At 42.6% G+C, this 12,500-nt stretch overlaps 1 long non-coding RNA gene across 1 annotated transcript; it reads left to right on the forward strand.

Moving 5' to 3' along the window:
• The first annotated feature begins 1,503 nt into the window (after positions 1-1,503).
• On the forward strand, positions 1,504-5,227 carry LOC111260125 (uncharacterized). The gene is made up of 2 exons (XR_002680111.2): positions 1,504-2,321; positions 4,184-5,227. It is a non-coding gene; the product is annotated as an uncharacterized LOC111260125 (long non-coding RNA).
• The last annotated feature ends 7,273 nt before the right edge of the window (positions 5,228-12,500 follow it).

Raw genomic sequence — 12,500 nt, forward strand, 5'->3', positions numbered from 1 at the left:
CTGATGCCTGCGCGACAAGAGTCGGTCGAGTCGAGTGAGGAGCAGCAGCAGCAGCAGCGGCCGTTCGTCCCCGTGTTGGACGATACCACCACCACTGTTACGGAGGCTACTGCAGTTGAGCCGGCGGCAGCTAGCTTGCGCTTGGGCCTATGTACCCGTCTGTGACTGCGTGAGTGAGTCTGCCGGGCGGGTTGGCTGCCGATGCTGCGTGGTCATTCGTTCTCTTGGTCGTTCCCTAGCGCCAACGACGACGTTATTTAGTGATAGCGGCAGCATCAACAGCATCCGCGGCGGTAACCAGGGTGAGTCTACCGCTTGGGTACAGCGGGCGCGAACAGCAGCGGCACCTAGAAAACCTTCCACCGCTAGTACCAGCACTAGTATTTAACAAACGGGCGAGCGAGCGAATAATGAGTGGTGGGAACTAGCGGCCTAGCCTCCGACCAGTGCCATCTCTAAGCCTATGAATGTCGAAACAAAAGAAACAGCAAGTTTACGACTGCATTGTACGAACAGCGGCGGCATCGACGACCATCCCACCTAGCAATTAGGTATGATCGGTTTGCTAGGTCGATTAGCAACCGCAAATGGTCATAGAGGGAGAGAGGCTAGATACTGTGCAGTCGATTAAAACTGAACGGCTGAAGTGCAACTAGACGCATCGCGAAGGATAATGCAATGCTATTAATGAGCAACAGTGGGAATAAAAAGTAGCGATATCTTCTAGTAATAACATAATACTGAAAAAACACAATGCTATCGTGCTTGACGCTACTCGACGGAGAACAGCGGTAGGTTAAAATCAGTAGACAAAGGCAGTCCTTCTACAATGATTTTTCTTTATAGACGCAGCCATCGTTGCAGCACCTGCTTTTCTAAAATGTCTGTCGATGACAGAAGCGGTTCAGGCGTTGGTTGGCCAGCTTCACGCCGGCGTTACGGCCAGTCGGGGCAAGAGGCGCATCGACACTGCCCTGCTGTAGCTAATAGCAGTTCCGTATGAAGAATCGTCGGATGAGTTGAGCTGGACCTTCCAATCTGTGACAGCGTCGGCGTCGCCAACGAATGTCAGTGGATCCAATGCTCTGTGATCAAGCATTTGTCCGTGTGTAATTTGCCTTCCAACAGCGTTGGGAATTATTTTCGCGTCTCATTATTTTTTCGGCTACACTGTCTTAAGAGCATGCAACAATGCTAATGATAGTAATCATGCCACGACTGTGGCATCGCTATCATTGTTTCTACGTTGCGTTTTCACGTTCGAATTGAACCCACGTGCCTTGCAACTCTGTAAAAAGACATAGTGTGAGTCATCTTGTGCTCGTCTGGGCACGTCCGTCAACACACGGACAGCATGTGTCGGCGGTACGTATAGCGTAACCATATAGCGCGTTACGTACGGGTCTAGGCAAATTAAACACAGAGCTTTCACCAGTCATATCAATAGCCGTTTGCAAAATGGCACTAATTAAACGAAAGAAAAAGAGAGCTTGAATTACCAGCAGCTCGTTGCCGTTCTATGTATCATAACATCACCGAGTGTTTCGAAGTTATTTTTCACTAGAGATGCTGTTGTCTTTGTCCTCGTATAACCTGAAACCTTTGATCAGAGCAGAGTGAGCTGGGGTGTAAGCGGAGCAAAGAGAAACTGAGCGAATCAAATATCCAATATTACTATTGGAGTTTAGTAATGCGCAGCGGGGAGAAAGAGTTTGGATTAATCAGTCAAAGGCAGGCGAAGTAGATTGTAGGGGAAACGAACGAGGAACATCGTACTTCTACTTCTCAACGCATCTTCCATAGCTCGACAACAGCGAGACCGGGTAAGATGAGGTCGAACTGGACGAGATGGGGGTAAGTAGTACAGTCAGCTATCGCGCAAGTGCATCGCGCACCGGCGCACAATAAAAACCCTGCTCACCTATCTAACCGTTAACAAGCGTCAAGGTCCAGCCGCCTGGTTCGTCTCCCACAGACATTGCTCCTTTCGATGGTCTCGGGTCAAGGGCCGGTACCTACTATGTTATTATACAACTACTATTGTCGAATTCGAGAGCCTGTAGGCCAACATTACGTGTTATATATACACAAAAGGACTAAGTGGCAAGGGTGTAAGCAACGAGCTGGCAGACAAGCTTTGGCCTGTCCAGTTCCGCTTGTCCTTATACCGCTGATGCAGCTGCTCCCGTCCAGGTGTGGAAATAGACGGGCACAGGAGCGAAAATAGAGACGGGGCAGCGTTGGTTAAGTTTTGAGAAAAAGAGTTCGAGTGCGAAATGTGAAAAGGAAGCGGAACAAGCGAGAGAGAGACATAGCAAAAGGTAAAGTTTTGAATGTTTCTATGATTTGTACTTTCGTGTCGCGAACTCACTGATGCGAGAACATCAAGAAAGTTCAAAATGTTCTGCTACATTTTCCCCTGTCTTATATTCACACACTTTCTCACACATAAATATATGGTAATGGAGGAAATATAATTCTAACTTATGAATAAATACACTTCTGCTATGACATAGGAGCAAAACAAGTGATTAAAGATTCAAGTTCGTTCCGGTCGTAAAGACATGTTATTTGTAGTAAAGGTCTGGTGTAAAACATTGGTCCTAGTATAGTTTAAAACTATTTCAGTGCTGTATATATTAGTCTACGGAAGTCGGTTTTCGAATTCGGGCTCTTACAGGAAGGGACGTTATCTTGGAAGTTTTCTACCTTTGCTAGTCTAACCGCGGTCGTGCTATAATATATGTATATGTATATATATATATATGTATATGTATATATATGTATATGTATATGTATATATATATATATATGTATATATATATATATATATGTATATATATATATATATATGTATATATATATATATATATAGAGAGAGAGAGAGAGAGAGAGAAAACCGCGAGGTAACACATATAATGGAATTACTTAATCTATATATGTGTGAGCTCAGTGTAATAATCGTCATTTAAGATCAATTGTCTAATTTGCCGTACGAGATCTACTTCAACTAACACTGCAAGGCACACGTCAGAATTGGCATTTAAGCGGCTGTGCAATTAAAGGTGCTAAACTGTACTGTTTACTCAGGACTGGGTCTGACTGTGCGTTGGTGCTAGGCGATGGCGTAGGAAAGGGTGTGAGTCCAAACATGACCGCGTATCCGGATTGTAACCAACACGGCACCAATGAAGGCTGGGCGAGATTGCAACACATCGTCTAGCCTATTCGATTGACACAGGGTTCAGCCTGAAAAGCCACAGCGTCGATGCTCTCACAAGGTCATTACGAAAATTGCTTTTTGATTGTCGCAACTTTGGCCGGCAGAGAGTAGGATGCAGGTGACAGCGACTAAGTGGAATCGCCTATGAGAAAATGTAAAGCCATCCTCTACTATAGCACACAAACATTAAACTGTACAGAGTCTTCTTGCTGTTGTTCTGCATCTTTTCGACGGTTTTGTGGAAACAGCGTCTGTGATAAACAAATATTAAATCATAAGATGATTCAATAAATACAATATGTTAGATGTACATTTGATAATTACTTGCTTAATGAACTAATTGGGCAGAAACTATAGCAACCCAATTTTTTATAACCTTATGACGAAACCGCTTGTACTTTTCCCAAGTCCAGAGGTAATTGAGTGTGAAACAGCTGAACTTCAGCTCAAGCAAATGCAAAAAATGATCGAGAGTTTATCCTTCAACGATCGTTCCAGCCCGCATCAGAAGTTTTCCAAATGAGAAAGTTTGCAAATTGCTTGGGAATTTAATAAAACAAACCCATAGAGGCGTCCTGCTAATTGATTCGCATCTTTGCTCTCTCGGTGACAGGCGCAGATGGGGTTCTCAGGCACTCCGCATCTCATCCAAAGTTCCGTACCCAACGCGTTGCATCTATAGTAATCGAATAACAAATGAAACAGTGTGACAATACACTGTGTTCTTGTACATCCATTAATACATAGGAAGGCTGATTTCAAACCGGAACGTCATAATGCGTACAATGAAGGTTTCGTAGTTGATCCAACTGTATAGCGATATACAGACTACGTTCCACTCAATGCCTACAGCTCATATCGCAGTCTATCGTGACCGTTTATACTTATTGTCATAAAAGAGACAATTACATTAGACTTTGTTCTGTCCCTTCCCTCTTTTTTCTTTTCTCACTTTTCTAGTAAACGTGTTTACTTAACGCTACGACGCTACCGTTCGGGAAGCTGGGCCGTTACGTCGGACCTGCCGGAGTCGGGGCCTACGCTAGCGCTGTTCCTCCTGCTATTCCTGCCTGTTATTGCTGCCGCCGGCGTTCTGACAAGTTTATTGCTCTACATTCGATTCGAGTCTTGAGCTCTCATCATATTGGCACCAAATCGGCTCACGACGTTTTTGCTTCAGTTATGGCGGGCTCTCAGGGGGGAACCATGAAAAGCAAAAAGGCAGAATGTTGGAGATTTTCTCTTCGTCTGTGTCAATGCTGTCGCCTTTTGACATTGTTGACGTTAGCTGTCAAATGGCCTTAAGAACGAATTTGTTCTTACACTGCGCACGGAACTACCTACGTCTATCCTAGACGTTAGGTTATTATGTAGATCGGGCTACTGCCCCATGGCATCTAGCCAGACGGCTTTGATTGAACTGAATCGATGTTCAAGTAAATCTGTGGTAGAAAGGTTCTAGGTAGGCGTTAACGGCTGGTCTCTTTGACATCACTCTAACACAGGCTTAAGTTTGATTTTCACGCGGCTGACGACGGCCGATGAATTCTATTAAATACTTCATCGTCTCACTAATAAATGTAAAGTATAAGTAATGCTGGTAAGCACAAATTGACTTAATGAACTCTATGCTATAATAAAATATGGCTTTAAAAATACCCTAACGTAACGAAGTCGGGAAGCAGACAACCTGTTTACTACTCGATGGCGGTTGGAAGGTCGTTAGACTGTTTTGGTACTGGTAAAAATGTCCTTAGCCCATGCCCACATACACGTCAGGAGACGGATTGACAAAATCAAGGTAGATACAGACGGATGGCAAGAAAACGAATTTGGTGCCTAGAGATTCTGAAAGATTTTCAGATGTATTCAATACCGTTACATGGATAATTGGCTACCCCAGCTGAGCGAGAGCAGCCACTTGTTATAACGTTGTTGCCCGTTCGCTGCACTCCAAATTAAAGAAAGCCGTTAAAATAAACAAATGTATCAATAACTACTAAATTTCGACGCGTTCTGTACCATTCAGATGCACTGGTAAACAACCGTTAGTTAGTGTCTTTTCCGCATTTCTATTCGACTTTTCATTACAGTCCTTCTTCGATCGATGCGTTGCGCGGCACCCAGCTCGGTCGAGCCTCCCAACATCCTTACAATAGCAGATTAGTGTCAAACCCATTTATCTTAGTTCGAATCAAAAGGTGCATCAAATATTTCAAATACTTGGTTCAATTGAAGTTTCCAGGACACACTTTTTTTCTTGCTCTGCATAAACTTGTGGTATTTTGTTGTTCCATGGCATGTCTGCGCAGGCGTACTTGTTGACATATCACTAGCAACTATAACACAATTCATCTAGTATCGAACGCTGCCACCCCCGTCCGCACCGGCGTTTTTACCTTAGAAAACAAGTTCGATCTGGTCAACGTAGTCGAACATTAGGCTTACAAAATATTAACTATAATGAGTAACGCTAATATTAGGGCAGATTTGCACGCGCATCGGGCAACAATATGTTTATGTGTATTAGTGTGAACTAGCGTTATGTACCGTTGCATTGACATCTATAGACTGATAACTCGAGCAAAATGAAAAAAAATCAAGACAAAAGCTCTATAATGACTTGCATGTTAAGGTACACGACAACTGCTAAAGAATCCAGGTTGGTCACGTTTAGCTCTCTTACAATTTCGAAAGGCGTGACATGGAAAGCCGCTAGACAAATTCCGACAAAACAAGGGTCTGTTCTAAAAGACATATTGCGTCGAGAACGCCGTACATAATTGCTATTCAGGCCTGGCCTGCAAGTCTTAATGCGAACGCATGCGAAGGCACTGCTTTGGATACAGGGGTATAGATCTGTCAGTTTGTAAAGGACAATTTTATGTAAAACAAAAGCACATTTAAGCAAGCAAGGCTGCGAATTCATATAGTTCTGTCTATTCATATATATATGTGGATGATGCGATGCTAAAGGTAACAAATTTCCTATCATATTTTTCCGAGCTAGGGTTTGGCCTAATTAATATAGTATCAGGTATTTTGAAATTAAATTTGTCGGCCTCGACTAGCGCAAGCTGGTTTTTAATGAGGCAGTCCTGTATGTAGTCCTGTAGTGCGTTGCCCCTGCCGTAAGTTATCTTAAAATAACTAATGTTCTTTGAGAAACGATTTTTACCTTTCGTAATCTTACACGAATTGAAGTAGTAATTTTCGTAGGTGGCTGAAGTTAACTAGCTAACTTCATGGGCAGCGTCAGGACTTGATGGCCCTGTGTTGGCTCGCAGTACGGAAAAGTTCAAATCTAGATATAGTACGGAATGCTCCTAGCTCACGTCAATTTACCAGTTGCCTAGCAGCCACGCGGTATATGAAAAATGTAACGACGAACTCAGCACACATACATATGGGTAGGCACTCGTTTAGATTTTTTCCTTTTAGGGTCCCCGAGTATGGCCCGCTTACACGACTTTGGTTTCTTAGCTACCGCTGTCCTCTTGTTGGCCTTTGCCTAGAATAGGGAAAAACTCGAGTATACCATCATACAACAGAAGAAAAAAGAAAGCAGGAAAATCATCTTAGTAAGGATAGAAGCGTGCTCGAAATAGACAAATATAATTTAAAACGCCCGGTTCGGATCGCGAATTCCTTTAAGGGTTTAAGATAACAATTGGCGGAGCGGAACGGTCAAAGATAGGCTTCAGTGAGGCGGGATAGCGACGACTCTTCCTCCTGCCCGTAGGCAGATAAACTGAGCTATGCTTTAATTCCCTGCATTATTATTGTAACTCACCATGCGCTTAGTAACTGATCGTTTATGGGGCAGCTATTTAGTAGCACATTTATTTGAGAAAAATAATGTCCACGTTGATTATTCATTTCTTTTGAAACAATTCAAACGGATGTGTCGTACATCCTTTCATATCTGCTGGAATTGCAGTGGTAGTCGCTTATAATGGAGCGTATACGAAGCCGATCACCGACTTCCACGCCAGAGTAAGCGGGCTTGGGAAATATGAGATTAGCTTTCCGCAATCTACAGCGGTCGCGACAGCAGTGCGCTCTCGACTCGAGCGGCTCTATCACGTCTTATCGATAAGGCGGTACCCTGCTAGGAAGGCCTCCAGCTTGTTTAGCCAACAGTAGAATCTACGCTTCCATAATATTGAAGAGGGAACGCCTTCGGTTTTTTTTTTGCTCAATGTCCAGAGATGCATTTCTACATGGAAGGGAACTTCTCTATGCGACTGTACACAACAAGCTATTCAGCCAAGCTAGTCGTGAGAGGTCCACGTGTTCCATCAGCTAGTTCACGGTAAAGTTTCTATCATCATTCTACGCTTTATGGAAACATTGATGACAACAGAAAATATATATCTGGATTGAATATATATTTGTATTCAAATAGAAGTCGCAGAAGTGGCGAAGAATGACTGCTAGGCAGGATAAAGCTAGTTATCTATAGTGAACACGACGCTCGAATCAAATAACCTTGATGTTCAACCAATTTCACTGATGTAAATTCGGATGAAAATCAAATGAGCGTAAGCAGCAGGGCTAGTAAAGCTGCTAGAGGTGCTCACGGACCACGTTCCGACAAGATGATGGCCGCATTTTTATTTCACAATACACAACAACAATATGATATAACGTCCTGTATTAGCTGAGTGCGCAACTTCGTAGTTGGTGCGGGTCCCACGAAAACTCGGTGATTTATGTTTGATTGGTAAGGAAAGCAATTGATTAATGTCCTCGGTGGTAATTGTCGTTATCTTCCAGCTGTAGAAATCTACGCATTGGCCGGCTAGCCGGCTCTGCTGTCTACCGGGTGACTACTCCCCTGCGCATATTTCTTTGACCATCACTGAAAGCACCGTCCTAATCCAGCGTGGAAAATAGAACACAGCGAATGTTTTTCCGAGTCTAAAATATCCGTGTATGGTGTCATTCACTACGGTGACATGATCAGGAAACAGAAATAGCGGTGGACGACTCCGCGCTTAACACCACGAACCTAAATATAAAATACTTTTATTATTTATCATACTTACGTTTTGCTCAGTCAGCGTGCCGTTTTCCGGCTCTATTAGTATTTTTTCAATATCGCCAGATACCTCCGCGTATTATTGATTCCGACGCTGGTGGCACTTACAGCTTATGCTTGGTCTGGCATTTGAACGCCTTATTTTGATGAAATCTTCAGCAGTGGGACCATGTCGTTGTGGTCGGGCTGGATTCTGTCCGTGTGCCATCTATCATCTTAAAGGTGTCTCTTAGCTGCGTCCTAAAACAGGGAATAAAGTGGAAATACTTGACATTTACGTGAAGATGAAGTGTGGATGGCTTATGCGCAGCGGGAGGGGTGGACTGGGGCACATTAGTGGCACGCCTTTATACGTGACAAAGTTTGGCTTTTTGATCGTTTTCGAGGAAAGCATAATCATTGGTTTTCAAGTTTTGATTTTCGAGAAATCATCGAGCGGAGGCACGTTCCTAAAGCAACGTTGGTCACCTTGTAGAGCTTTCTGGTTGGTCCAAAAGGTGATTTAAATCGAGTTTAGGACACCGTAGTCTCTTTTTCTGCACATGCCAGTGTATGAAGAAAGAACATGGGTACATTTGTGAGTGCTGCCCATTTACCTTGTAAATGCCCCCTTAACCTCGTGTAAATGATATTATCATGGCACATGTAACAGTTTCAAGGGTTGTGTTAAGTTGTCAGCGCTATATCTTGCACATGTGCTCCTGCAAATATTGTGTAGGGCAAACCACACTTTTGGCAAAACATAATGACGCGAAACAGAGCGATTGATAACGATAGCAGGCCAGATAATAAGAAATGCTGCTATGGTGATGATAATTATTACTATTGTTTACGCAACGGCACTTTGGTGGTTAGTTGTTTTTTGAAGGTTCGGTGAGTGAGTTGCTATATATCATATGTTTGTGCGTATGTTTTTCTACACTACGTGTCGTAGCGTGCCGCATATGAAAGCTGGTTTGGCGCTTGATTTAGTGAATGATCGAATAGATCGGACTGTATTGCGGTAGGCAGACATGATTCTGTCACCGTTTTTGTGTAACACTACAGCAGTCGGTGCGTAGTCATGGACAAAGGCCGGTGCGTTGGAGACGCATGAGCTGTTTGCGATAGATGCTACTACGATAGGTCACTGCATGTCATTATTAGGACTTCTAGACGAATACATTGCCGACAGAAGATGAATATTGCTATTGCTTGCTTTTAGTGATGCTACTGATTTTATCGTGACAGGGTTACGGAAAGCTGCAAATACTACAAACACTTCGTTGCGTCTGCTCTTCATGTTGCCGCCGTAGCCGCCATCTGATGTCGCTTGCTATGATCAAGTGAAGCGCCCATAGTTGTTACCGTTGATGTCCCTCAGAGCAGGTTTCTGACGCCGTACTGTTAACTTGTCGGCTCTTCTTTTCGGAACATAAGTAATGGCTGTCGCGATACTGTCAACAATGCAGTCCTTCTCTAGTGATCAGCTCCAGCCACAGTCTTTTAGGCTGGGTTACGATAAAAACGGCTTGTTCGCTGTTCCGTAAGCATCTGTTGATGCCAACTAGGTCATCTCTTTTACAATTCAACTTTACGATTATACAGTGGAGTTCAATACAAGGCAAAACGATCTGGAAGCTGTCACCACCTTGTTTACTCTTTTCGATATAACCTTTAGACGAATGTATATAAAAGAAAAAAAGAATGCGTCGTGAAGCATCTAATGAAGCTGACGTGTACAGCAGGCTTATCGCTTTTGTTCCTGTTCTATTATAAATTCGCGATGCTCGACCCGGTCAGTTATATTGGCTATGGTGTTATCGACTAAACACCGAAAGACACCAAGGGTATATTATCTATGTTAATAATGAAACAAAAATACTGATTTTTTCATATTATATTTATGTGCTAAAGCTGTTAATGTGGTTACCGTTGGCAACTTATTAACAACTTATTATGCAACTGGTTCAGCAACTATCAGTTAATTTCCTAGGCCATTGGCTATATTTGCTTGTTCGAATTCTCTATAACACACATCGGTGTCTCAATATCAGAAAAAAGCTCAGCTAACTTGTACAAAACAAAAATTTACGTTTCGTCATGTGGGAGGTACAACATGTGTGTTCAAGAACTGCGTCTTTGACCCTGAGAGAATAGATAGTTTCTAGATCCCTATCAAAGGAAGTGATCAGTATTTTATAAATGCTGAAAGATTTATTAGATATAACATATTCTGTAGGCTCCAGCTTTCAAATTCGATCGATAACGCCTATCGAAGATCGGTGGCCGATCCCCAATGTATTGAAAACCACGAGAACCAAGCATTATGTATTATGAATCGATTCATTGACCTAACTCGAACGCGCAATCTTTAGATTAGATAGATAAAAGTGAGGCTTTTTTCTAAATGCCAGTTTCTTCTCGTCGATAGATACGTGCCTTCCCCTGTACATAGAATTCTTGGTTCCAACACAACCGTTGCACCTTTTTACATGCTGGTCCTTGCAATAATAAATCTTTGTTGCATTTTTCGAAGAATTAGCATAAAAACACAGGATTTCCAGGACACTGGAGATTTCCAGGATACTGGTGAACGCTAGATAAGAGCTGAGTCAGATGCGTTGTTGGAATAGAATAGACGGTACCCGTAAAAAATCTAGGCTTTCAGCAGATAAACCTCGTTTGTCTTCAGGTACTGTTGATATTATTCTGTTTAGTCTGACGTAACCGAATTGGCTACATCAAGTTGTTGTGATGGCTGTCCAGTGAAGTATTTCAATGATGCTGCTACGAAGTCATAAGTTAGTTACTTGAACTATAGTCAATACCGAGTCAGTTTTGCGTCTGATGACACTCTGTTATCAGTATGATTGTCAGCTTAATGTATGCTCGTGCAAACGCAGGAATTTTTCCTATATATATATATATATATATATATAAGGCTAACTTAAACAAGCAATGTTATTTTAGCAATATTAAAACGATACTTTTCATACCCCTAACCCAGTGAAAATAGTTGATGTCTAAAAATAAATATAAAATAACAAAACAAGAGTTTTGATGGTAAAAAACGTCTGTGCCAATGTTTAAACATATAAAAAATATGCACATTCTCAAATTGACCGCCGCTATAGGTTTTAGTAATGCAGGAGCAAGAAGCAATAGTATCAATTTATATAGTGGTCAAATAGTCACATCTTTTGATTTGCTCACACAAACAAAATAAACTACTAGTTTTTCTAATAAAATTAGACAATGCTGAGATACAACAAAGGGTACTTCTCAGTATATGGTTGCCATCGGTAGACTACTGTCAAATTATAGCAAAAACACCTAAGAGCAACTGGTGGATATAACCCGTACGTACAATATACCATAGGTATATGCATACGCGCCAAACATATGATAATAGTGAATGTTTCAATATATATATACACTATCTTGCATAGCTTGCCGCTGCACAAGAACGGAGTCACAAAGTCATCATGACGATTATCGTCCGCGGCGTCGCCGTGAAGAATCTGCATTTGAGAAGTAGCTCATAGATGGTTGGCCAATCTAGCTAGCTCATTGAGGGAACCGGGTTAACAGCCGCTTTCGTTTCCTTCCTCTCGTCATTGCAAATTGCCGCACTGGCCCGTCGAAGATTTCTAGGGAACTTTTTCATGTAAATGGTGATGCGCGGTAGCTCTCTATGGCGCTTTCAATCCTCCCTACGCCACAACTGTACTCCGACGGATAAACGATTCCATGTGGTCATATATCGAGCAGGCCCGTATAGGCTGTTTTATCCTAAAAAGTAGACTGACGATAGGCTGCGAGCAGGGAACATTCGACGCAGATCAACAGAACCAGACGGCTTTGCCGCTGCCGCTACTGTTTTTGCTGTTCTATTATTTAGCCGCTTGTGTCATACGGCAGAAGTTTGCGTCGTTCCATAGACGGGACGCCGATTAATATACGAGGATGTTATTACACTGAGTATCCATAAGGAACCAATATGAACTTTGCAGTACGGTCACAGAACGCAGCTGCTACGGCTGATAGCGGTCAAAGTCGTGCTATCTCGACCATATTTCGAAAACGGATCTTTCAAATGCCGTCTAGCTGCGCTTTGGTGCCAGTTGGAGTATTATGTACACACGCATATATCCAACGAATTGGCTAGTTTAAGTAGAAAACCAACATTACCAGTCTGGGGTTATGTAGAGTAGATAGTTTGAATAGGCCTCTGCAGATGATGATTCGCTT

This window comes from Varroa jacobsoni, unplaced genomic scaffold (genome assembly GCF_002532875.2).
Source record: "Varroa jacobsoni isolate VJ856 unplaced genomic scaffold, vjacob_1.0 scaffold_403, whole genome shotgun sequence".
Classification (NCBI taxonomy): Eukaryota; Metazoa; Arthropoda; class Arachnida; order Mesostigmata; family Varroidae; genus Varroa; species Varroa jacobsoni.